At 37.8% G+C, this 27,901-nt stretch overlaps 2 long non-coding RNA genes across 18 annotated transcripts in view; one reads left to right on the top strand and one right to left on the bottom strand.

The window, feature by feature from the left end:
• Positions 1–25,969, top strand: part of LOC147374561 (uncharacterized) — a 186,098-nt gene extending 160,129 nt beyond the window's left edge. For 3 of the 6 annotated variants that reach the window (XR_015162890.1, XR_015162891.1, XR_015162892.1), the window contains 5 exons: positions 10,335–10,417; positions 16,602–16,682; positions 17,711–17,863; positions 24,387–24,535; positions 25,284–25,969. This is a non-coding gene — a long non-coding RNA (uncharacterized LOC147374561). The remainder of the gene's footprint in view (positions 1–10,334; positions 10,418–16,601; positions 16,683–17,710; positions 17,864–24,386; positions 24,536–25,283) is intronic. The other 3 variants (XR_015162887.1, XR_015162888.1, XR_015162889.1) reach the window with 1 other exon arrangement.
• LOC147374560 (uncharacterized) lies at positions 140–27,045 on the bottom strand. Of its 12 annotated transcripts, XR_015162895.1 has the most exons (12): positions 26,919–27,045; positions 24,756–24,828; positions 24,374–24,521; positions 17,598–17,656; positions 16,977–17,070; positions 14,561–14,796; positions 10,963–11,348; positions 8,491–8,747; positions 6,205–6,249; positions 5,263–5,384; positions 4,382–4,509; positions 140–2,482 (listed from the first exon to the last, which is right to left on the bottom strand). It is a non-coding gene; the product is annotated as an uncharacterized LOC147374560 (long non-coding RNA). The 12 variants fall into 12 exon arrangements; XR_015162896.1 differs by lacking the exon at positions 10,963–11,348; XR_015162893.1 differs by lacking the exon at positions 26,919–27,045 and having other exon boundaries at positions 24,756–25,290.
• Positions 27,046–27,901: the final 856 nt, after the last annotated feature.

The following is a 27,901-nucleotide window of genomic DNA, read 5'->3' as shown; positions in this document are numbered from 1 at the left end:
TATACCAGATGAGAGACAATTATGGCTTGGGTCAGGGTCATAGACATGAAATGCCTAGAAGTAGATTCTGGATATATATTTGAGATTTGCAGAATTTACTGAAAGATTGTATGCATAAATTAAGAGAGAGATGAATCAGTGATTCTAAAATGTCAGTTGCCATTTATTACAGAAGAGAAGGTAGGAGGTAAAGCAAGTTTTGAGGGATGGCAATGGGGGCAGGGATTGGGATTTCTGTTTTAGACACATTTCACAGGAGATGCCAAGTGAGGAGGCAAAGTGCAGATGACTCAGCATGTAGGTGGGGAGAACCATCGGGAGCTGAGGTCAAGGTCCAGGCTGGACACACATATTTGGGAGTCATCAGCATTGAGATGATATTTAAAGCTGTAAAATTCCATAAAATCATCTTGGGAGTGAGTGGATATTGATCAAGTACCAAAACGAAGCTTTACTAAATAGTGAAGAATCCAGACTGATAAGCTAGAACCCAAAGAGGGGGAGGGAATGAGACACCAAGAAGAAATGGCCAGTGAGCGAGGAGGAAAACTGAGAAAGCATGAGGTCCTAGAAGTCAAGTGGCGAAAAAAAAAATGGAATGAGGATTATAGAAACAATTCTTAACCTTATAAAGATACAATGATATAAAAGTATTCCAAATTTAGTAGAGTAAGTGGTAAGTGCTACAAAAGATCTGTATTTCTGGCTGCTACAGTCGCTTACAAAAGGGATTCCTGACCCTCAGTTCATGAGAGGCCTGCATGGAGTGGGCAGCATTTACACCCAATGTTGAGGGATGTGTAGAAATTTGATTGGTAGAAGTGGAGGAATAGAAGACAGTTGTATCAGAGGGAACCTTTTACTAAGAAGCTCAGAGAAGGGAAAGGATGAGGTATATTTGAGGAACAGCGAGTAGTCAAGCTGGCCTGGGGTGGAGAATATCCAGACCACTTGCTGCACACATCTAGGGCAGGTTGCCAGGGGCTGATAAAGATGCTCAGATTTTGTTATGTGGTTTTTGTTTCTTTACCAACTCTTCAAAGCAATGGGTATAAGAAGTCTTAACCCTGAACCTTTCTTTTCAATCCTTTCTCCCAATCTCTCACCTACCAAATCTTGTCTTCTCATCTGTAAATACAGTAACAGTCATGCACAAACTCTATCTGTTTAGCAACTGTGGAGTTCTTGTTCTAAGGTAACTCTGGTAGGAGAAAAGAGAGTAACATGTGCAAAAATAATCACTGTAGTAGGAGTTGCTTCTGTGTTCCAATTCTGAAGTTGGAGGAAAAGGGTAGAGAGAGAAATAAGAATAAGATAAGGCTCATTCTTTGAACAGTTGCACAAATTTCTGAGGTCACTTTGCCTTAATAGCTGGAAAATAGAAAATTCATGCTATATATTTGGAATTTGGCCCAGCACAATCTGACCTGTGCCCCAGTGCCATGGAGACGAGAAAGTTGTGTTGCCAGCATCCAGATACAAAATTCCTTAAAAATAACAGTCGTCACCTCTGGGGCCTGATCAACTCATGGCACTGAAGAAAAAGAAACATGAGGAGGAATCACATGAGATTTTCTTCTCAGTAACAGACAGGAAATATATTAACAGATTCCATGCCTCAAAAAAATGAACATGGTAAATTTTCTTATAGATATTTTCATGTGAATTTTAATTTTAGGGTCAATTTCATGAGTTTTCCCCCCTCATCTTTGTATTCCCAGTGACTTAGTGGGATGAACTGAGTCAGAGGACCTATTATCCATTTCGAACTCAGTCACCAGTTTAAGCCCCCTGGTCTCTTTGCACTTCATGGGTCTTATTTGCAAAATTAAGGGAGGGGACACTGGTATAGAAGAAAATGGGAAAGTCATCCTAAATCTGTAGGATTTGGAGTCATACATATTTGGTAGCTACAGGATGCTGTGCAAACTACTGAGTGTCTCAATTTCAGTTGCTGAAACACAGATCGGAAAGAATAACAGCTCTCACCCAGTGCTGTGATGAGGATTAAAAGAATTCATGTACAGAAAACTTCTGGCACATAGTAGATCCTTGAATAAATACTCATTTCCTTCTTTCTCTTAATTTGACCATTTTAGTTCCAATATAACGTCAAGCACTTATTTTGCAGAATATTTTTTGAAAGAAATTACAGAATTTACCACTATTTGTTGTTTTGAATTTTTAAGAAATGGCATCCGCAGCCTCTACGTTTAGGGTGAAAAATAAAGAATTTGCCCGGAGCGCGTACTACATGAACAGTGAGGAGAAAACTGGTATTCCCCTCGGGAGATTTAAGATTATTTGGGGAAAAAAGAGGAAGGAAGGAAAGGAGGAAGGAAGTTAGTTGATAAATAGTTTTAAAGTCTATAAATTTAAAATAAACCAAATAAGAGAAAGAAGAGTATTTGTTCCACTGTCCTTCCCATTAAGATGTAGGTTAGGTACTGGGGCTGGCATGACACAAACATCTATCTTCTTCCTAAAATGGAAAAACAAATTTTATGAAAATGAGTGAGTTAACAGCAGGAATGTCAGCTCAGTCAATGACTCAATGCTCTTGTAAAAGGAAGTGTATACTTTACTACTTTGGCCTTTCTATATTTTTCTTATTTTGTCTGACTACATATTGCAGACATTCTTTTCAGTTAGCAAGTAGTCTAATTTGCAGCTGCTTTTATAAAACCAAAGCTTACCTCCTACAAATGAAAATGTTCAAGTCCTTCGATCTCTAGTATCATAAGGTTTGTTATTTCAGACATGTAAAACACCCAGAGCACGAAGAAAACACAATGAATGGCCACCATCCCTCAGCGCCATCCATTACTCAGCCTTTTCAGTTTTGTCATACAGTATGAAATATAAATGGAGAAAGAGAGGAAGGGAGACAAAGCAGTAATTTACGCCTGTCTAGAAAGTTTGGCACTGCAGCCCCAAGTACAGGGAGCCATTTACAGGAGAAAAAGCGTAACCAGAGACTATGGAAGTGTGGAAGGTGAGATCATCCACCAGCAGCAATCTTTCAAATTCATAGACACTTGTGGATTCATGAGGTGAGAATGAGCAGTGCAGAGGACTGTGAAATTCATTTCCAGTGTTTGACTTTGTTAACACACATTCTCAAGCTGTCTTTGTTATAAGATAGCGCTCAACTTCTTAGTGAAAAAAAATCCGTATAGAAAATATCCCCATTAATTGGAAATAATAATAGTGTCAAACATAAAAAAGACCACAGGACTATTTATGTAATTCTAAAGTATTATTTAAAAGAGAAATATATATATATATATTTATAAATACATATAAAATATATAATATATATTCTTTTAAATATATAATTATATATTTTATATATTATATAATTATATCTCCTATATATAATTATATGTGTGTGTGTGTGCATATATATATATTTATTTAGGAGAAGTTTGCACTAATCATCTTTTTTTTAAAAAAATCTTTACCTGAATTTTTAAATGATTAATTTGAATTAACTAATTGTAATTTATTTGAATGTATTTGTCTTCATTAAGAATAATCAAAACTTGTCTTGAAATGTCTTTTAACTAAACTTTTTTCCAAGGCAGAAATAAATCTATCAGTGATTTAATAGGACAAGAAAAGTAATTTATGGAATGAAGCAATGATCCATTACCTTTCTCACATCTTTCTCACAAAGCCTTGCATAGATATTATGTCAATTTCAAAATCAGAAGAAGGAAATGCTAATATATGTTAGTAGTTTCTCTAGAAACTGGCAAATCAAAATCTAGGAATGAAACGATGAGAGTGTGAAAGTGTTAGGGGGTGAGAGAGGGAAGAAGAGGTAGCATCAATTATAGCTTTTGGGGTCTGAGTGTGTACCAGAAAAATTAAAATAACATGTGTCAGTAAAGTGTCATTTGTTCTGAAGGACTTGCCTGACAATTCAGAGATTTTAAAGTAGTTCCTCTTCTGGTGTCTGCTTCCTGGTGGGTGAGGTTGGTCGAGATTTGTGCCATTATCCCCTTGCTAGGGAGTCTGATTTGGAGAAGGCAATGGCAGTCCACTCCAGTACTCTTGCCTGGAGAATCCCAGGGACGGAGGAGCCTGGTGGGCTGCCGTCTATGGGGTCGCACAGAGTCAGACACGACTGACGCGACTTAGCAGCAGCAGCAGCAGGGAGTCTGATTGGTGTGGTGCTGACCAGAGCCTGCCAGCATGTAGCGCAGGGTCTGCTTTGCTCTGTGGGTGTCAATGCGCCTGTCAGGGGTGGGGTCTTGGAGGAGAGGCCTCCAGGTCTGGTGCTTAGCTGTGTCTGTGATCTGCAGCGAGGTAGGCAGATTGCAGCACTCCCCTGGGGAGAACAGCCACTGAGTAGTCCTCCCCTGGAGCTGCTCACCTGTGAGTGTGCTCTGCTGTGTCCCCATCACCCGTTGTGCCAGCTCACCAAGTGTGCTGTAAACATGCGGCCTTACGACTACACATGATTAATCCACGTGATTAAATTAGGGGTAAGATGAGGAACATCTGAAAGGATAAGCAAGGACTTTAGCTGTCTAATCCAGAGCTTTTCAAATATTAAAGTGCACAAGTCACTTGGGATCTCATTAAAATACAGACTACGAATCAATTTGGGGTGGGACTCAAGATTCTGTCTTTCTCCTAAGCTCCCAGGCCATGCCAATGCTGCTGATCTGTGAAGCACACCTTAATTAGCAAAGCCTCAGATCATGACATAGGAAGAAAGTTTATCAGAGAAATTGCATCTAGAGAAGTCTGAATATCACATGATCTTTCTTAGCACCGTTATTCCCACTCAGTTCTTTGCAATGGAATCTACTCTAAAAAAACATAAACAAAAGTAACATATTCAAATAAACACAATATGATATTTTTACTAAAGCAAATAAATGCATTATTTAGCTCAGTTCTCAAAAGAGCCTGTGAACTAAATGCTTTTATTGGGTTGGCCAAAAAATTCATTCAGGTTTTTCCATAACCTGAATGAAGAAATCTGAATGACGTTTTTGGCCAACTCAATATTATTTTGACTTTACAGAAAAAGAAACAGCCTTGGGGAATTTAATTAAGGCAAAACCACATATGCAAAATTTAGAAACAGTTCTGAATTTGGCAAATCTTCACTCCAGAGCCTAAATATTCTAGTCAGTTTTACTACAATTGTCAAATTATGCTATTGCATTCTTAGTTATTTTGCAAACAAAGCACTAGACAAAAGAGACAGTAGGGATACAAAGATGTAGGAACTTTGGGATATACCATCTTCATTGACAGCTTCTAGAACAGGAGGGGCACAGGAATAAATTACTCTTGCCATTAGCAATCTTACATGCGTGGTGAATAGAAGAAGCATTGATGCAATAAATCATCTCTTTCAAGACCTAGAATGAATACAAGAAGAGAGTAAGATACTGGATTCAGCTCTGTAAGCTAAAGAATGGACAAAAATATTCTAGATAAGGACATGCTGGAGCCTCCACAGCCCTGAACATATGGGATAACCCTTAAAGCTCCACGTCTGAAAAAATAGCCCTTAGATTTTAAAATCCCTAAAGGACTTTTACAATATGAAGGATTTACTATATGAAGGGTATACTATTAAACATTTTATGCATTCTGTTATTTTTAAAGAGTATAATCCTTCCCCTAAGGTGTGCTGGCTCCAGGGTCTTTGAACAAGTCTAGACAAGAATTAACCAGGAGCCATCATTTTCATTATAAGTATGTTATAATTATGTTTGCTTATTTCACACTGTTTAATATACTCCCTCCTGTTAAACTACAGCAAAGGCCTTTAGCACCTGTTGCTTATTTCTGCCAGACTGAAAGTATTCCTTTCTCTTTATTATTCGTGTGCAAGGATAAGATGGAACTTGCCAAGAGTTGTCATTCTTGAATGCACCTGCCAAGTGTCAGATACTTTAATAGCTGAAATGCTTATAGCATATGCTGTGGTTGCTGCAGCTACCAACTTCCAGTGCCTGGAATTTCACAAGAGATGGAATACATGCAGGATGACAGATTCATTCCTTGATACACACGTATGTGACTATGTGCCCATGGGTATACACCACACTTATATAACACATCCCCAGGTCAGCTTTGGAGGAGAATATTTCTTAAAGTAATTTACTACCTTACATCTTCAACTTAAAAAAAAAAAAAAAGAAAGAAAGAATAAATCCCTTGGACTATACTTACTTATTTGTTGGCAGTTGCTCGACCAGACTGGCATCAGCCTGAGTACTAAAAAAAATAAAATAAAATTGAGTTTTGGCTTACAAGGTAGTACCCCACGTCCTTTTTTGGTAAGTTCTTTTCTGGTGATGCCTAATACATTCCCCACTCTTCTGTTAGGTCTTCAGTCTATCCAGATAAAAGTGAGGACTGCACAGCCGCAGTGATTGAGGGGCGGGGCTGGAATAGATGTCTTATCCTCCATACGGAGGTCCCAGTGGGGTGAAGATGGAAAGGAATGCATCCTTGTTCCAATTTACTGTCTCCTGCCAGTTCTGTCAGATCTTATCAGAGGTGCCCAGTGGAAAGGGGAGAGGGTAGAAACGGTTTTCTAGAATGCTGACATGGGACTAAAGCCAGGAAAGATGGAGTGATGATGGTTCTGCGTTCCTTGCTTTACCACATTCCCAAGGACAAGTGAGGCCTTCCACGCTTTTTTCCAGTTTCCCAGGAGCCCATGTGTTTCATGCTTACTTCCCCTGCCCATGTATATATAGCTGGCAGAACATTAACCTCCCTCTCCTTGACAGATATTTTAAAAAAATCTATGTAACATACAAGAAAACAACTCTGCAGCAGGAAGCAGTCTTATTTTATGAACACCCTTCCTCAGGTAACATCAAGATAGTACAGTTTAGACAATTAATTTTCCCTTTAGAAACACTAGAGTGCAATATTCCTGGACCTCTTTCCCTCTCTTTCTCCCTCTTTTGCTTTCACTGTACCTCTCTTTCATGTATGAAATTACCACTCAGAGCTCAAGCTGCTTGATAATTAAAGAATAAATTAGACATCTCAAGGTCTTTAATATTTGAATAAACATGAGTTTAGTTCATGAATAGCAAGCTTTCACAAACCAAGTAGTCAAGAACCTTGTTGGCATAGCACCTGAATGGAACCAAGGGCTCTTTCTCAGAGGTAGAATTTCCCATATAAGTAAGTCTACAAACCTCTTCACTGATAATTCATTATACCTTCTGGAAAGGGCTGTCTTGCTGTGTAGGGCTATAGTCAAGCAATTTTTCTTTTCCTAAGTTAACTTATACCCTGGTAAGTAATCCTTCTTGGATGTGAGTCAGTCACAAGGAGGATTTTTCTCAGAGGTTCCTGGCACATTTAATTTATAATTGATGCCACCGATGACATAAAAACAGAAGTGCATTATACTTAAGGACAAAAAAGATTCTTCAGGTATACTCAGAGTGAGCTCATTTTTGCCAGCGAAGAAATAGAGCACCTGCAGGTAAGTGGTCTATGTTCCCATGGGCTCTGCTACCTGTTAATAATAGTATTATTGGATCATTACCTAGGAAAACAACCCTAGGAAAAAAGTCAAAGCTCATGGCTTTCAGCAGACTCAGAAAAACACATAGGGAGCAGAGTTCTAAACTCTGCCTTTCAGAGCCTAGGCTGCTGATCAAAGAATTCCAAAGAGAATTCTGTGCGCTGTCACTGATAAAATTTAAAAGGAGATTAGAGACCTGTTTCCAGCCGGAATAATTTGAAAGCTCTGACATGTACCATTATACTGTGTGATGAACATTTCCAGAAGAATAAGATGTCTGTTTTGACCTGTGCAGTGTAAAAAAACACGTTGAAGAGAAGGACAGAGGATTATTTTTATACAGATACCAGAAAGCTGCCCTCCTTATTGAGAAAGTATGGCAGGCTGAATTTTTGTCTTTAGTTTCCTTTGTAATTTGAAAGTCCTCCCAGATAAAACTTTGCGGTATACAACTTGGTTTTGACATCCTGGCTTTTTGCCTCTAACTGTTTATAAGTCATGCAAGGAAGTCATCTATCTTGACCAATATGGCTTAGACATATTTTCCATGTTAATTACACATGTTTGGACTGACATTGCAGTGATACAATTTCATTGTTTAAAACAACAGAGTGGATGGCTCTTCAGCTCAACAAGTATAGGTAAAAATTCTTCCTAGGGTAGATGGAACAAGTCTGGAAACTATATAGGCACAGGCACTAGTGGCTGAAACCCCAGGGACTAAGAAGCTGATAATTCTGCAATGATCCCTTGTTTCAATTAAAAGCATGTTGGAAAACTATGACATAGTTATCAAAAAAATTACAATTATAATAATATATGTGTTAGACACTCCCACAAGATTGGTATCCTGAAAATAATCAGCAGTTGAAAAGGAAGCAGAAGCATTTTAACTCCGACCCAATGGAACTATTCACATTTTGGCTGTGTTTTTGAGCAGGACCTCCACATTTTTTTACACTCACCAGAACACCAGCAGTTAACCCCGTAATGGCCAACTGCTAGTTATTACCCTACATTTGGTCCGCAGCTGCATGGCTCTGCTCACTTTATTGTCGTTTCAGCCCTCAGCCCATTAGATGCCTGGTGACCGCTTGCATGCAGAGGGGCCTTTGGTTAACTGAATCCCCATCAGGATCACAGCTGTTGTAAAATATGCGGTGACAAAAATATCCATGTGCAATGCATGGCAGATAAATCTGCAAGCCAATTTAAGCAAAACCTGAAAAACAAATGAGGGCACTAGTCAAACGCTCTGGCTTCTGAACATTACAAACTACATTTCCTTTATTTGGGGGGAATATGTTTCCTAAAATGCCAGCATTCCCCTCTCAGTGTAACAGATGACTGGGGCTAAATTTCAAAGTGATAGGCCCAGTTAAGCAAAAACTACACTTTTCCACCTTCCTTCACTCAGCAGTAAGAGAATGAATGTCATGTTCAATTATCCAAACAGATTCCTGACTTTGGCATAATGCTCACATCAGCATTAGGTATTTATTCACAGTGTGCCTCCACTCAAACACCAAACCCGTGTTTCAGTTTCTTTCCGCCTGGACGCCTAGCACAGGGGTTGCATATGTGCAAGCGTGTCCTTCCACAGCGGCTGGCAACAGCTGAGCTTCTGGTCCGGCCCATCACACAGCGGGCCCTGAAAGTAGCCTGCAGGTAACTATGGTGGCTGTTACAGTGTCAACCCATTGTCCAGTTGTGACACTGAGAGACTGTGCTCATTCTGTTTCATATTGCTACCTGCAAGCTTTAAAAATAGGAAGAAGACAAGGAAATAAACTACCCCCCAAACAGGATGAAATAGTTTCTCAATTGGTATCACTAAATGTCACTCCTTTGTCATTTTGTCAAAAGTGAAAATCAGGTAACAAACGTGACCTGAGACTCCCTTAGGTCTAACTAAATTTAAATTCACAAAGTGGGAATTGTTTCTGGTTCTAACTAATCTAAAATTTGGTTTGTACCTGCATGTGTTGATTGAATGAACTCCTCTCCCACATGTATTCTGTCCATTCACTCAATTGTTGAGATGTTCCTTAACAGATTTTTCTCCTCCATTAACTTATTCTGACATGTTGTAAGTACCCACTATGTGCCAGGCACTGGGGATGAAACACTAATGAGTCACAGCTCCTGCATGCAAAGAATCTAGCATTCAGAGGCATAGAATCTCTCAAATGTAGGAGAGGGAAGATTCTTTTTATTCCCCTTCCACCCATGGACAGAGGAGCCTGGTGGGCTACAGTCCATGGGGTTGCAAAGAGTCAGACACGACTGAGCAACTAACCACAGCACACATGAATGCTCCACTTCTCTGCTGCCATACATTACACAAATGAGAGGGAAGAGCACCATTAGTTATTAAATACTTTAGCTGTTTCCCCAACTTGGTTAGGTAGGAGAGAACTCATGGTTATATTACCTATGCACTGATGGATGGCCTGTTGATTTCTTAGTAATGGTCATTGGGAAAAAAGATTTTTTTAAAACTTAAAACTAAAAATTATCAGTTAGATACCTGGAGCACAGCCAATGTTTTATGTGCAGGGAGTTAAAAAATACAGTGTGATTTATACATTCTATCTTTAAGGAATAGCCTTGTCAGGTCAAACAAGGTTATGACAAATAATTTAAAAATAGAATGGATTACAATTCGTTTATCTGTATATCTATGTATGATGGGAAGAAGTATGCATATGAAAGCTCCTGGTTTTCAGCATTGTCAAAGTAAACTTAATAATTAGTTTAGATTCTCATAGTCTCACGTCATGTTGCTCTATTTCTTGCTGTTTTTCAGAGGCTCCCCTCCATCCATAAGATAAAGCACTGGAAGGGCTGTGTGGGGTCCATGGGTGAGTGCAGCTCTGCTACACGAAGCCGGTAAGCTTACCAAAGATTTGATCGAAGTCAGTGAATTCCAAGCCTCTTTGCTCTATTTCTCCCTTGTGAAAGTGTGTGGAAGTGTTAATCACTCAACCTAGTCACTCAGTTGTGTCTGACTCTTTGTGACCCTATGGACTGTAGCCCCCAAAGCTCCTCTGTCCATGGATTTCTGCAGGCAAGAACACTGGAATGGGTGGCCATTCCTTTCTCCAGGGGATCTTTCCAGGGATCAAACCCACGTCTCCTGCATTACAGGTAGATTCTTTACTGCCTGAGCCACCAAGGAAGCTCATTCTCTCCTTGGGCCCATATTTTTCTCCCCATATTTCAGTTTTCTTCTTGTGTCTCCTCTCTGTTGATTAATGTTATGCTGTTATTTGAAGGCAGATCATGGTTCATAAAATAGAGGTTTTCTATAAAGTTAACAAAAATAACTTTATGGATTTGAATGTGAACTTCTATCTGACCAAGAAGACTGATAAGATACATCCCTTTACACTAAATATATAAACTTGGAGCCAAGGGCTAGGGATTTCCCCCACCTCTAGTGAAATCAGTTCAGTTCAGTTCAGTCGCTCAGTCGTGTCTGACTCTTTGCGAGCCCATGAATCGCAGCAAGCCAGCCCTCCCTGTCCATCACCAACTCCCGGAGTTCACCCAAACTCATGTCCATCATGTCGGTGATGCCATCCAGTCGTCCCCTTTTCCTCCTGCCCCCAATCCCTCCCAGCATCAGAGTCTTTTCCAATGAGTCAACTCTTCGCATGACGTGGCCAAAGTACTGGAGTTTCAGCTTCAGTCCTTCCAATGAACACTCAGGACTGCTCTCCTTTAGAGTGGACTGGTTGGATCTTGCAGTCCAAGGGACTCTCCAGAGTCTTCTCCAACACCACAGTTCAAAAGCATCAATTCTTCAGTGCTCAGCTTTCTTCACAGTGAAATAAGAAAGTATAATAGTAAACACTTTCTGAACTTGTTTCAAGCTTTTAAGAAAATTACAATAGCTCATTTCTTATACTTATCATAATAGAGGAGAAACGAATATGTGGCATTCAGTGTAGTCCAAAAATTACTTATTGTTGTATGCATGTGTGTGTATATATCCTAATAGCATATATACATGTATTACTATATACAAACATATATGTATATACATTATTAGATATTTTAAGTACAAAGGAAAATGAGATACTCTTATACATAAAGTTACTACTAATCACAGGAGAAGTAGAAAATGAGCCAAGAGCTTAATCATGATACAGAAAGGTTCTAAGCAGAAGGAAAAGTATCATAAAATATATATATTGGAGAAGGGAATGGCAACCCACTCCAGTATTCTTGCCTGGAGAATTCCATGGACAGAGGAGCTTGGTGGGCTATAGTCCATGGGGTCACAAAGAGTTGGACATGTCTGCGTGACTAACACACACACATATATGTATATATAAGGATGAGCACCTGGCCCATACCAGATAAGCTCTCAAGAGGCAAGCAAACTAACTCTTAAAAGCTAAATTTAAGAAATCAAAGAAAAAGGCATATCATAGACTCTTACTTCCAAGGAAATAGTTTATGAAAAGAACAGACGCATAAAACATGTTGAATTTTAAGGAATCACAAATTACTCAAAACAAAATGCAAGAGATGGAAAGACGGAAGAGACTAGACAAGAGAGCTAGAACTGATCAAGAGGGCTTTAGATACCAGATTAGTAGGGTCTGGGATTCATTAGGTGATGAAGATGCATTAAGAAATTTATGAAAAAGATCATGATGAACTAATAAGGGCCTATGCTAAGCACTATTTGCCATGAGCAGGAAAAAGAAACATACTGAATATATTCAGGAAATAAAATCGATAGGATTTCACATAGAAAATATAGAGGAAAAGCTGGTATTAAATGTGATTTTCAAGTTTTGTCTTGAGTTAGAAGTTTGTTGATAGATTTTACTACTTGAAATAAGAAACGGAAAAGGAATCTGATCAAAAGCACAGGTGGAAGCTGAAGGCGTAAATGGTAATAAGGAGTAACATATCCAAAACTACTGAGGCAGTAAGAAAAAGTAAAAATATAAATGAGTTTGTGTACTCATCAATTTTCTCTCAAGTTAAATAGAGTTTTGCAGGCTGGCGGACAACATCTATCTAAAAGAAATTTAAATTGAATCTGAAAGTCAACCCTTTTAAACTGAAGAAATAATCCATATTCTAGGAAAGAATGATAACTAAGAAAAGTATTTTCTAAGAGTTCTAACTACAGCATTTTTTTGTTTTAGAAAACATTACATCTGTACCATTACCTGAAACTAGATTGTTTTTAAGTAACATATTAGCTTTGCATTCCACTTAAAAGTGAAAATACTATGCAAAAGAATCTTATAAATATTGGAAATTATACATTTTATGAGCTATTATCCAACCGTTAATTACAAAGAAAATTTATAGGCCTGCCATTTATATGAGAGGGAGAGATGAAATGGTAATAATATGAGAGAGAGACAGAGAATAATATGAGAAAATATCTATACACATTTAATAAAAATGAAAGTTAAAATAATTTGACATCATTGTTTATCAGTTGGCAAAGTTGAACAAATGTAAGAAAACAAGCACTTTTAAATACTCTCAATGGATATAAAGAGATTTCTTATATAGCAGTTTAAAAATATAGATTAAAACCTTTAAATTTTACACACCCTTTTTATGAAGCATGTTATTTATAAATTGAGTATATTCAAGAATTAAGCTGTATACACATATATATGTATGCACACACACACATAGATAGATCGATCCCTGTTATTAAAATGAATACATAGCATTTGTGGTGGTTTTAATCAGTGTTTTTTATATTTTAAAGAAAACATCTGATATTCAAAAATAAAAAATGAAAATTGTAAGGTTTCTCAAAAGGACTTAGGAAGGGTATTTTAGTCATACCCCACAGAACTTCTAAAAATCCTCTTCCTCCATTTATCTTCCCTAAAAGCCTCACTACAGTTGGGTAGGTTCTCCCACTGTCTCTGATTCTCTATTAAAATTCTCCAAAACCTTTTAATATAATTAAGCACTGGTCATTTCTTCTCTGTCACCTCTTTTCTCCATCTTTTCAGATCAACTTTTTTCTTGTCTTGCATGTGTCTTCCTCAAGTGAATTAATATAGCCTCTTAAACAGTGCTCTCATTCATCCATTTCCTGGATCAACACAGCCAAAACCCCAAGCCTTAAATTGCCAAAACAACGTAGCTTTCCTCTTTGGAAGGAAAAGAGAAGGCTTTAGAAGAGGGCAGCTGAAAATATGTATATGTTAATTTTTGAAAATATGTCATAGAGAATTTATCATATTTGTTCTGTTTATTACTGAAAATATTTGACATTCTAATTATCTAACAGCAGTTGATTAGTTACATTAATTATGCTAAATTCATTCAACAGAATTTGATGACATAGCTTTCAAATTGTTCGTTGTGTGTGTATGGGTACATATGAAATATATTTAATGACAATGATATTCATAGATTAAATTTAAAATCACTAGTTTAAATTAGTTTCTGTAGTTAATCTCTCCATTTTTTATTACTGGCTATGTTGAGATATCAAACTATTTCAGTGATTGAGTGAGTGAGTGAGTGAAGTCGCTCAGTCGTGTCTGACTCTTTGCGACCCCGTGGACTGTAGCCCACCAGGCTCCTCTGTCCATGGGATTCTCCAGGCAGGAATACTGGAGTGGGTTGCCATTTCCTCCTCTAGGGGATCTTCCTGACCCAGGGATCGAACCCAGGTCTCCTGCATTGCAGGCAGACGCTTTAACCTCTGAGCCACTTGTGATTTTCTTTTGTCCTATGTTTTCTAAATATCTTACAACAAACATTGGTGATAAGATTAAAACAGTGATTTGCAAAGGTGGAAGTCTTTACTGCTCTAAATAATATGTTAAACTCAGAGAAATGAAAACGTGTCTAATTTCATCCAAATTGAATTTTTTTCAAAAGCCTCTAATTGACACTCATTTGTTATCATGTATGCTAGTAGTTCTAAAAATGGATAGATGTGAGTTATTTTTAGGACTAAATTAAAAAACACAGAACAGTTTCCAACTCTATTACTTTGCTAGGGCTGCCATAACAAAATATTAATACCTAACATAGGTATCTTGAATAGCATAACTTCATTCTCACTGTTCTGCAGGCTGGAAGTGCAAGACCCAGGTGCTGGCAGGGTTCATGTCTTCTGAGGACTCACTCCTGGGCTTGCAGATGGCTGCCTTCTTGCTATGTTCTCACATGGCCTTTCCTCTGTTCACGTGCATTCCTGTAATCTCTTCCTTTTCTCATAAAGGCACTAGTCCTATTGATCCAAGATGACCTCATTTAATCTTGAAAAAGTAAAGTGAAACTGTTAGTCGCTCAGTTATGTCTGACTCTCTGCAACCCCATGGACTGTAGCCTGTCAGGCTCCTCTGTCCATGGAATTCCTAATTACTGCTTTAAAGGCCACATCTCCAAATTTAGTTATAGGAACTTAGGGCTCCAACATATGAATTTTGAAAGGAATATAATTCAGACCATAATGCCAACTAAAATATACTCTCAGTTAAAATAAAATTCAACTTAAATTCCAGAAGGTGGATATGAAGATAATAATAGAAAGATACAATTTATACAGTAGCACTACTGTATATTTTAGTATATTCTAATTCTTTGAAATGTGTACAAAGTAATTCTGTTAACTAAGAAATATAATTAATGAAAAATTCCCTTTTTCAGTAATGCTAAAACTAGAACGAGTCTGAATGTATTTTCTCTACTTTTAATCTAGCTGTGCCATTACAAGGTGTCACATATACAACTGTGCTAACAGATATAGTCATCTAGAATGCATAGCTGGAAAGGAAATCCTCTACTCCAGGGAGTGCCTTAAAAAAAAATAGGAGGCCTACTCATTAGTTGTCCTTTGTTTTCTACTTTGGGTTACATCAAACTGACCAAAATTCCTATTTATTACTAGTCCATTAAAACAAAAGCAAAGTTTAGACAGAGAGCATTAATCAATTCATATTTCCATAAGCACAAAGATTACGTCAGCCAATAAATCACTCAACCAGCTGTGTCTTTTTTAAAAAGGATTTGTAAATAATCAGTTTGACTGAAATTAATTGCATTTTTTTCTTCCCCCAATCCCTCACACATACAACAGTATGAAAGTATCTGGAGACAAAAAGTAAGCTGAGATTCTGTCATAAATAAGATAACCAATTTGGCTTATACGCCAAGTAATCCGTGGTGAGATCACTGAGTCCTTAGGTATAGAGCAACAGCAAAATGTAGTACTAAGAAATGCGATCACAAAATTTTCCAAGGAGCATAGTTTTTCAATGTGTAAAAAGTCATCCATATATGAGGACTTTTTTCTTTTGTGAAAGCACCATCACAATGATTTTATTTACCCAATTATATTTCATAAACTTTTATCAGATAATTTACCTAAATGATTTCTGACTATACACTTGTTTGAAATGTGGGTTTCAAGGATTGGCTACATGAAATAGAAGTCACCTCATGCCCATGGCTTCTACTTCATTCATCAAGTACAAACATCAACATGGCAAAAATCCATGTCTAGAAACTTCCTAAAGAATGAAGTGTCTTTCCTCTCTAGAAAGTAGCAACATGAAAGATGACTGAGAATGGTAAGTATTCAAAACTATACCTTACAGTGTTAACTACAGTCACCCTGCTTTACTTTAGATCTTCAGACTTTATTCACCTAACAGCTGAAAGTTTATACCCTTTTACCAAGCTCTTCCCACTTTCCCCAGCCTTCAGCCTTTGGCTACTCCTTTTCAGTTCTCTATTTGTATGAGTTTTACTGTTTTGTTTTTCAATTCCACATATATATGATACCTTACAGAGCAGAATTTGTCTCTGCTTGGCTTTCACTTAGCATAAAACCTAAAGGTCCATCCGTATTTTCACACATATCATGATCTCCTTTTTCCTCATGGCTGAATAGTATTCATAGGAGTGAGTATGTGTGTGATTCTTGAATATGATGTCCTGCGTTTGCATTTTGCCTTGGGCCCTGAAAAATTAGGTAGCCAATCCTAAGAATATGTTATCCTGAGGATCCCATATCAATTCAAACTCTTCTCTGAACATCATCTTTAACTTCTTACCTTAGGTCCTGATGATACTGTTTCCCTTGTCTGACACAGAGGATGTATTTTTCTAGTACACCCCAAGTAGCACGTACCAGAAGAAGGTAAGGCATTGGTTGTGTATCACCCCCCTCCCATTTGCAGCTTGCACCACCAGACTAAACCACCCACTACATCTCCTTCTTAGTCTCATATTTTGACCCAGTTACTCCCTTACATTTACTCTTGACTCATTCTCTTCTCCAGTTTGGTTCATGCCATCATTTTTGGTAACTGTAGGAGGCCTATGGATGAACTATTTCCTCTGCCTGTCAGAGCCCTTCCTTACCTTCAGTCACCTGTTCCTCCGCCCCCTCCCAGCCAGTGATGCTGGCTGTATCAGCAGTAACTCACCATACCTGAAATCTTAAAATCAGTCACTCCCTTCTCCGGCTGCCACCTGCGTTCATTCAGTTTTCAGTCTCAGGTACTCATTTTGCAAGAATTCTTCATCTTCAATAAAACATCAAACCATTGACTTTACTTTTCATTCTTCCAACCTACATATGTTTCCTTTTCCCCCTTTAACCAGGCTTTTAATCCATGTTTCCTAGTTGAAATAATTCCCTTTTAAGTATTTTACCTTCTTTGCCTCCTTTTTTCCTCTAGCATCTTCCCCTTGAAAACCGTAAACATTGGCTGAAAGCATCTTAAAACTTTTTCATGCCAGCATCTGAGAAGCTAAATGTAATTGTAGAGTAACAACTAGGAGGAATAAAACCACCTCACATTTGTGCTAAAAATTTTATACAGATATTGACAGGGAGGTCTGGTGTGCCGCAGCCCATGGGGTCACAAAGAGTTAGTCAGGACTTAGCGACTGAACAACAACAAAAACATACAGATATTTAACATTTCATACAGATATTTAAAACTTTAACCATGAAAGCTGGGATAATTCTAGTTTTGAACTAGAGAATTCTTCTGTAAAATATATACAAAGACTCATTTCTTTTTAAAATGTTTAAATTGTTTCCTACCTCTTTGAGAATAGCAACCAAACATCTTCCAGGGCTTATAACAGCGCTTCTCTATCAACCTATGGGGAGGAGAGTTTGTTTTAGTTTATGCTTTTGTTTCTATTCTGTTTCAGCATGGACTAAGACAAGGTCCTACTGCCTATGGTTGGAAGCAATCTGCAATGTGAGATGCACCATCCAAGTTCACACTCACCTGAACTGAGTTGAGTCTAGTGATGAAGGGCTGGAGTCTCTGCAATTTGAAGCTGTTGTAAAGGTTTTACATTGTAAGTACTTTAGTCTATTCGCTACCAGAAGTGGTTTAACCCAGACTATTACTAGTGGTAGTCTACAAGTCCCTGTCTCTCTGACCTTAATCCACACAAACCCATCCACTTGTCTCCGACACAGCAGGCGGCTGGCTTCCTTTTTGCCCTTCAGATGAACTATCAGGCCTCTGGACTCAGAAAATTCTTTGTCCAGTTCTCCACAATAAACCTTATTGTTATCCTTCAGGTTTCAGCTCAGACACTGTCCTCAGAGAGGCTCTCCCAAAGGCCCCCTTCTCGATCAGTGGTCTCCAATTATTCCCTGAATCATAATACAGCTTATTCCCTTTATAGTATATTCTAGAATGTTAACATATTCTTAAATTTTTGTTTTTTAATGCATTATAAATTTTGAAATTAACTGGATTAGTATAATAAGTAACCATCCTTTGCTTGGCAAATCTACCCTTTCTAATGAAACCAGAATTAATAAACAGGTATGCATAATCTTTTTGGTAAAAACACATAAAAACACACACACCTTTTTTTTTTTAAATGGACTCATTCTCTACATATTACTCTAGAATAATTTTTCACCTAAGAATATATTTTAGACATTTCTAAAGTCTAGAGACCAACACTTAACTGTTTTAAGAAACAGTTAAGCAAGTATATACATAACTCAGGTAGAGAGAGTTAAGTAAATGAGATTTTTGGTTATGTTTTTAATCTGCAAGGTTTGTCGCTGTTTGTTTGCTTTGCTACTTCTCTGTTTCCTTTCTTCACCTTCATCAATTCACCCTCCCCCATGAGGATTCTTTTTAAAAGTTCAGTGCCTGCCATTTTTTATAGTGTGTGTTGTGTGTTGTTCTGGTCGCTGTAGTGTTGTGTTCTGGTTGCTTTTCTGCATCTTGCTTTTCTCACTCAACGACTTGTTGTCATAATTACCCCAAGACAAATGGCATAGGTCTTACTCATGGTTTCTAATTGCTTCTCAATAGCCCATAGTGTGACTGTATCATATTTTTTTCTCAGTTGAAGGCCATTCATTCTTTCTGATTTTTGCCTCATAAAAAAAAAAAAGAAAAAGACAGTGAATATTCTCATATGTATATTTTTATACCGTGGTGTTTTTACTTCTGAAGAATGTGGTTGCTTCTAGGTTGTGGTTATGTACATTTTTAAAGGCATTGTTAAAAATTGTTCTCCAAAAAGATGGGGATAATTTATCATTCCAGTAGCAAAGAATGTATCATTTCCTTTATACTGACCAGCAATAGATTTACTGAAATTTAAAAATTTTGTCAGTTGGTGATGGTAAAATGATACATATTACATTGTTATTTTAAGTACAGGAAATTTGAGTTTACTCATTTGTGAATTCCCTATTCATATCTTTGATGTAATTTTCTATTGAGTAGCTTGTCCTTTTCTTTACAATTTGTAAGGATTCCTCCTATATTATAGACATTAAACACTCATCATCATTGTGTTGCAACCTTGTTTTTTTCCCCGTAATTCTTATTATCTGTCTGCTGACTTTGTTAGTATAGTGAACGTTTGTCATGTCTGTGTCTGTTCTAAGATCTACTGAACACTCTTTCTGTATGTGAATAACTTTCTACTCATGAGTTCCGTCTCCTCAACTAGAAAGCAGAAACTCATTTTCACAGGTTCCCTTGCAACTAGGGTACAAGAACATGCTCCTATCAAATTCACCTGCACATAACTCCAAGGTGGAAATGATGAAAGCAAGACAGTGAACCGTGGCTTCAGTGTCCTACAGAGGCAGCAGAAGTATCTTCTCAAAAGTAGTTCCTTGGTAGAGTTTGGGCACTTTTCCTACAAAATTGATTTTCTGAACATGTTGTTTCCAACCAAGAACCCTAACTGATACTGATATCAGTGTGTATACAAAAGTTATAATTTTAATGTCAAGTGTATCTTAATTTATTTTTTCTGGGCTTCTGTAATGTTATACAATTTCCCCTTAATCCCTATATAAGTAGCCTTTATGATTTTCTTCTATTTTTTAAATTTTAAATCAATAGGGAACTACTAAATGTACATGTACACATATATTTATATTCATTTTTTGTTTGTGAATATTTATAAACAATTGTTGTTTAGTGGCTAAGTCATGTTCGACTCTTTGTGACCCTACCAGGCTCCACTGTCCATGGAATTCTCTAGGCAAGAATACTGGAGTGGCTTGCCATTTCCTTCTCCAGGGGATCTTCCCCACCCAGAGATTGAACCCATGTCTCCTGCTGAGTTACCAGGGAAGCCCAATTTATAAATAATATACTGTGTGGATGACAACGAACTGGAAATTCTTAAAGATATGGGAATACCAGGCCATCTGACCTGCCTCTTGAGAAACCTATATGCAGGTCAGGAAGCAACAGTTAGAACTGGACATGGAACAACAGACTGGTTCCAAATAGGAAAAGGAGTACATCAAGGCTGTATATTGTCACCCTGCTTATTTTATTTATATGCAGAGTACATCATGAGAAATGCTGGACTGGATGAAGCACAAGTTGGAATCAAGATTGCTGGGAGAAATATTAATAACATCAGATATGCAGATGACAACATCCTTATGGCAGAAAGTGAAGAGGAACTAAAGAGCCTCTTGATGAAAGTGAAAGAGGAGAGTGAAAAAGTTGGCTTAAAACTCAACATTCAGAAAACTAAGATTATGGCATCTGGTCCCATCACTTCATGGCAAATAGATGGGGAAACAGTGAGAGACTATTTTTGGGGGGCTCCAAAATCACTGCAGATGGTGACTGCAGCCATGAAATTAAAAGACCCTTGCTCCTCAGAAGAAATGTTATAACCAACCTAGACAGCATATTAAGAAGCAGAGACATTATTTTGCCAACAAAGGTCTATCTAGTCAAGGCTATGGTTTTTCTAGTAGTCATGTATGGATGTGACAGACTATAAAGAAAGCTGAGCTGAAGAATTGATGCTTTTGAACTGTGGTGTTGGAGAAGACTCTTGAGAGTCCCTTGGACTGCAAGGAGATCAAACCAGTCTATCCTAGAGGAAATCAGTCCTGAATATTCATTAGAAGGACTGATGCTGAAGCTGAAACTCCAATACTCTGGCCACCTGATTCGAAGAGCTGACTCATTTGAAAAGACCCTGATGCTGGGAAAGATTGAAGGCAGGAGAAGAAGGGGACGACAGAGGATAAGACAGTTGGATGGCATCACCGACTCAATGGACATGAGTCTGAGTGAACTCCAGGAGTTGGTCACGGACAGGGAGGCCTGGCGTACTGCAGTCCATGGGATCACAAATAGTCAGACACGACTGAGCAACTGAACTGAAGTATTATATGGAAAAAGAGAGAAATCTCTGCTATCCACAAAATATTTTACAAATATAGAAACCTTCTATAATCTACACTACTCAATAAACACTGCTGCTGCTGCTGCTAAGTTGCTTCAGTCGTGTCCGACTCTGTGCGACCCCACAGACGGCAGCCCACCGGGCTCCCCCGTCCCTGGGATTCTTCAGGCAAGAACACTGGAGTGGGTTGTCATTTCCTTCTCCAATGCATGAAAGTAAAAAAAGTGAAGTCGCTCAGTCATGTCGGACTCCTAGCGACCCCATGGACTGCAGCCCACCAGGCCCCTCCGTCCATGGGATTTTCCAGGCAAGAGTACTGGAGTGGGTTGCCATTGCCTTCTCCGCAATAAACAAACACTAGCCCCACTTTAAAAAATATGACTGAAGCTGCTGAGAAACATCATTTTTAATTTAATTTAGATTAATTTCTATTTAAATGTAAATAACATCTGTGCCTGGTGGCTACAGCATTGAACAACACATAATAGGGACCACTGGCATTTTTACTATATTAATTCTTCCACATGAGTGGACCCAACTTAGTTCCCTCTGGTTAAACAGCTAATTGTCATCTCTATTTAATAAATAAGTCTTTCTTTTCCCAAAGAGTAGCTAATGTGACCATATATGAAAGTTTCATATACACACATTTATTTTCTAGATTCTCTTTTTTTATGGATCCATATGGCTAATACCATATTGATATTATTATAGCGACTTTATAGTCTGATGTATAAAGCATATTTCACAGCTTCTGACTCTATATCTAACTTTCCTTGGCTGTTTCAGACTTATATTCTTCCAAGTGAAGTTTTATATCATTGTATCCAGTTCTAAAAACAACCTTGATGAAGTTCTATTTATTAGTGCCTCAAATTTATTGAATAATTGGCATTTTTACTATATTCTTCCCATCCAAAATCACAGTATATTTTTCCATAGTTTAAATATTGTTTTATGTCTTTTAGTAGTCTGTGAATAAGATTCATAGATTTTTAAAAATATATGTCCTTTGTTTTCTTTTTTTAAAGTTATCTATGAAAATATTATACTCTTTATTATAAATGAATATCTTTCCACTTTCATTGCCATTGCTTACAGATAATATAAACAAAACCTTTTGGTCTTAACATATTTATTTTGTTTTTATCTTAAATTCTCTTATCCATTATTTTTCATTGGTTCTGATTTTAACTAGAATCTGAATTTCTAGATTAATATTGTCATTAGAAAAAAATCTATTTTCTAATATTTATACTAATATTTTTTACTTAGCATTCCAAAGCAATAGCAGCAGTAGAAATTTACATCTAATTTTTCATATTAACTTCAATGAGAATTTTCTAACTTAATGATTAATTTTAGGTTTATTATTTTGTCATAATTTATTCCTATTAATTCATATAATTCTTTCATAATGTACTGGTATTACCATATAACTTTTAAATAGATTGAGGTAAGTCATTATACTGATGGACTTTGGGATATTACAACTATCTCTTATTTTACAAAGATCTCTGTATCTGTATTTATATAGGAGTTCAGGCTACATTTTTGTTTTTATATGCTAACTTCATAAGGTTTCATATTAAGAATTTTTTCCAGTGGATTGTAGTAACTTAAATAACATAGGAATTATCTGTTTTTTATGAAGATTTGATGTAATCCAGCTGTGAAAATCTGTGGTCTTAGTGGCTTTTATTAATGGCAGATTTTTAACCTTCTCAATAACTTTTTTGATTATTTTCAAAAAATTTTTACGATGATTTTAGGAATTTAAATTTTTAGAAAAGCATCTATGTCACCTATGTCTAAGGTTTTCAGATCTGTTGCAAAAGACTGTCTTCACACATACTGTTTTATTGTTTTATGACTATTTTAATCACACCTCTAATTATGTCTCATATGTCACTCCCATTCTTGCATATTTTGTTCCTTTCTATTCCCTTAATCAGGCTTCTTTTTCTTGCTTCTCAAATCTCACTTGACTTTCAGTATAGTTCAATAATTGTAGAAAAGGGATCTCTTAACTCCAAATAGTTATAATGGTATGCTATTACAAAACATTTGTCACTATAAATAACAAATTCTCTGGTTACCTTCAGTCTTCACATATAGCTCCATCAGAAAGTCTATTTCCATTCAGTAATAAAAGCTGAGTACCCCTGTTATGCGGGGGCCTATTACATGGAAGAGATGAGGCACAAACTGTATTTAGTAAATGGGTGAGGCAACTATTTGTTGGCAGCCATCAGAAGAGGAAGGGAGCAAAGAGAACGAGACAGTTTTTGTGTGACTAGGAGCTGGTATGGTAATCCCTGTATGCTGCAGACACAGAGCTAACTCTCAGACTATTTCTTAGGTTCTTCAGAAATCTCCATCTCTATGGAAGAGGAGGGTTGATTACCAATTTGGCTGGTTAATACTCCTTCTATAGTCACTGAGAATGCTTCAGGGTCTGGGCCTCTTCAGTAAATCTCCCTTGAGATCACATTTCCCCTTCAGAGAGCCCTGAACCTACAGATGATCTCATGTAGGCTCTTTCTCAGGCATGGCCCATGTATGGTATGGGTTGAATCATTCAGGTGTCTTTACTCTGAGAACTTCTAAGCACAAGAATCCCTGCCTCCCCTCTCCTTAGGTTTCCCTAGTGGCTCAGTGGTAAAGACTCCACCTTCCAGTGCAGAAGACGCAGGTTTGATCCCTGGGTGGGGAAAAGCCCCTGGAGAAGGAAATAGCAACCCATTCCAGTATTCATGCCTGGAGAATCCCATGGAGAAAAGAGCCTGGCGGGCTACAGTCCATGGGGTCACAAAGAATCAGACACAACTTAGCAACTAAACAACAACCCCTCTCCTTGGCTTGTCTGTCAGCTGCCAGCTAGTTACTCATTTGTGACCTTTATATTTAACAAACTGAAGTCAGAGCCTAGGCTCTTGTGTCTCCCCCAATCTGCCACAGAGTTACATAAGATTCTCAATGTTCTCTTTAGATCTGAAATGAAGAACAAAGTAATCCCCACCCTTCTGCCTTTATACTCAGAATTTCACAGAACTGCTATTTCTGAATAATCACTTTACTAAATTATAACCATGGTCCAATCTCAGAAAAATCAACCTAACTTAAGCAATTTTAAACAGCAAAAGACGAATTGGTACTTACCAAATTGTTGCAGGGCAGGAGAGCTCTAAGTGGGCCTGAAGCACTGACTCCCAGAGCACCATTGCAGAAAGGACGGTCAGGCCTTGGTCACTTTTGCCACCATCAGAATACTTCAGTTGATGCTATGCGCCAGTCTCTATTGCAGTTCCTAAGGATACAATGGTAAACAACATCGGACAATAAATTCCTGAAACAATGAAGTTTTACTTTTAGGGATAAAGTGGAAGGGGAGACAGGGAGCAAGCAAGGTACATGTGTAAAATATACATTTATGTTACATGCTGATGATTGCCATGCAGACAGATACCAGAGGCAGCATGCGATTTTAAGCAGGTTTTTACGATTGGAACATTGTTGGTTTTCTTAAAAGACTGACACTTACAAATATATCTGAACACTTTTTGAATAATCCTTGATATTTTCTGCTCTTGGGATAATGCCCCAAGTCTCTCAGCCTGTAAATGGGGAGTGAGTATTCAAATTCAGGCCTGGGTGTCTCCAAAGCACATGCTCTTTCCACAACCCATTATTTTTTAATAGTAAAATATAAATGATTTCTAGATTTGCCACATCTCCATTCTTTTATTAATATACATGTAATTAAGAATTGACATATATACACTACCATGTGTAAAATAGATAGCTCATGGGAAGCTGCTTGTATTCACAGCTTGGTGTTCTGGGATGACCTAGAGGGAAGGGATGGGGGTAAGGTGGGATGGAGGTTGGGGTGGGAGGCAGGCTCAAGAGGGAGGGTGTGTGGATATACATAGAACTGATTTGCTTCACTGTACAGCAGAAACATAACATAACATTGTAAAGCAATTACACTTAATAAAAAAATTTATATTATTTAGAGAAGTCATTGAATCTAAATAGATTAAGGCAAATGTCTTTGTGTCTTTTCTAGCCATAAGGCCATTCCTGGAAAGTTCTGAACAGCTTCCTCAATGCATAATTATTGCTCAATCTGAAAACATGGTGTCTTGAGTTCTGCCTTGGAAGATGCTAAGCAAGATGGCTGCAGACGGCTGGTGAGGTGTGTCTGGTGTTATCTGTACATTCTCCCAGAACAGCTCTAGTTCTGCCAATTTATATATTGAAATGCTCAGGAGTAATCACCATTCTTAACAGACTGGATCTTGTCCAGGCCCAGATTCTTGGACTTCTCTGAATCTCACATGATGGCCCCAGAATCAAATTCTATTAACTGCTAAGGACCACCCAGGAGTAACCTTTAAACTGGATGTAGACATATCAAATTTCCCAGAGCTCTGTCAAGCTAAAGTGGGTCACCCAGACCACACAGGCAGGACAGGAGATCTAGTGGAGTTTTGGTTTGGACTCAACTTCCAAAAGAATGTGTGATGTCTTCTCCAGTCTTGAGAAAACAAGCCAGAGCCTGTGCACTCATGGAAACAGCTTGGATGCGGTATATCCTCCCACCACTTGGCTTCAGTAACATGCGTGAGTATCAGCTGTCCTCATCTGAGCATCACAGCTATGAATCCTCAGCTGTGAATTTTCCTAAAAATGTTGTAAAAGCCATCTCTCCAATCTCGCCTACCCAGTAGATTAAAGAAACCTTTAACTTTGTTTCTTCTCAGTTGTCTTTGTCGGATTCTTGGTAAATTCTGATTATTTTAATCAGTGTTTGTATATAAAATTAACTAGGTAATTATATATATAGTGCATTATAATTTTTAGGTGATATTTGTTATATATATGCAAGATTGACACTGCTTATCATTCAGTTTGTTTCTGTCCTTGAGTTTTGGGAACAACACAATCAGAAATATCTACAACATAAAGATTATATCTTTATGTGAATTGACAGCAGTAAATTGGGATTTGATACTTTTTTTTAAAGCCTGATCATGCTAGTACAGTAGTTTTAATTTACACCTGGTTGGGTGTCTTGTACATGAGCAAAAGTGGAAAGTGATGAATGAGCACACTGAACCATTCTCAAGCTGAGAATTTTTGACCTTGTGAGTATATATTACTACTGCCATGTTCTAAGCCTTTCTACTAACTCCCTTGAGCAACCCCAAATTGATACTGTTATTTAAAAGAAATTTTTCTTGTGTAAAGAGATACTAGTATAGTTACACTGCAAGTCACCATATAATCTGATCTAAGCAGAGACATGCCTCTGAAAAACCCGGGATGCTGCTTTCCCTCCGACCATCCATCAACCCCATGACCGAGAAGGTAAGGCAATTCTATTTATGAGACTCCACTTTCCCCCAAAACCAAGAACAAGAGGGTTCACCAGCTTATAAAATATTTAAAATTTCATCTAAGATAGATAAACTGATGTGCGAATGATAGTTCTATGGAGAAGAGAGAAAAGTCTGCTAATTTGTCTGTTTCTTGAACAAGAGGAGGGGCTAACCCAAGAGTCGTTCATCAGCCACCATGTGGAATCACTTATGCCAGACGGGGCCATCAATTACATTGGAAAGCACTCGCACTGTACTTTCTAGATTGTAGGGAAAAAATGCTTATATAAAGTGAAAAAGAGGGAGCAGTAAGACTGTACCTGGTTGATCCAATCCCCCGAGTTCCTCCAATTCTATTACCGTAGATTGTCTTTCATCACCTCCTGGATTTTAACCTACAAGTGCACTGCAATACTAGCATCCAGTTACACATCCATTGGTGAGCAGACACATGAAGAAAACTCTCGAATTTAGTCATTTATGTGTCAGCGAGCAGGGAGCCCCACTTCCCTCATTGCCAGAAAACTTCCTTCTACACCACTGGAGTCATGGCCAGACATTTACAAGCCATTCCCTTTGGCCGAAAATTTGGTTTTAAACCCTTAATGATGCATCTGCAACTACTGTTTTATTGAACTAATTTCAAATGCAGTCATGTTTCCAGTAGTCTATGACAGTTTTAAAAGTTTGAAGAGACCAGGAGTTGGAGACAACAGTAGAGCAGATGTGTTTCATTGGGATTTGTTAACATTTTACTAAACTATGTTATAGAGACATTTCAGAAGGCAAGCATCAGCTCAAGCAACAACTCCTCCGTAAACACATATAATTCCATGTCAACTGATAAAATGAGAATACACACGCCACCAAACTCCCAGCCCAATATGCAAATATATGTGTGTGTGTATGTGTGTATATATATATATGTGTATATATATATATAAAATTGCAGAATCTGCCTGCAATGAAGCAGACCTGGGTTCTATCCCTGGGTTGGGAAGATCCCCTGGAAAAGGGAATGGCAACCCACTCCAGTATTCTTGCCTGGAGAATCCCATGGGCAGGTAGGTCAGGTAGGGTCACAGAGTTGGACACAACTGAGTGACTAACACTTTCACTTTTTTATTCATTTCATATATATATATATATGTGTGTGTGTGTGTTTTACTCATTACTCACATACACATACACACAAATACACACACACACACACACACACACATACATACCGAGTAAAACATAGTCCCGTAAGTGCCACAATAGGTTCAGGTTATTAATTTTAAAGAAAATATACTTACTCATT

Source organism: Bos grunniens, chromosome 4, assembly GCF_055505025.1.
Source record: "Bos grunniens cultivar Pamir isolate PY7600 chromosome 4, Bosgru_T2T1.0, whole genome shotgun sequence".
In the NCBI taxonomy this organism is placed as follows: Eukaryota; Metazoa; Chordata; class Mammalia; order Artiodactyla; family Bovidae; genus Bos; species Bos grunniens.
Note: the sequence above shows the minus strand (reverse complement) of the source record. Positions and strands in the feature narration are given on the sequence as shown.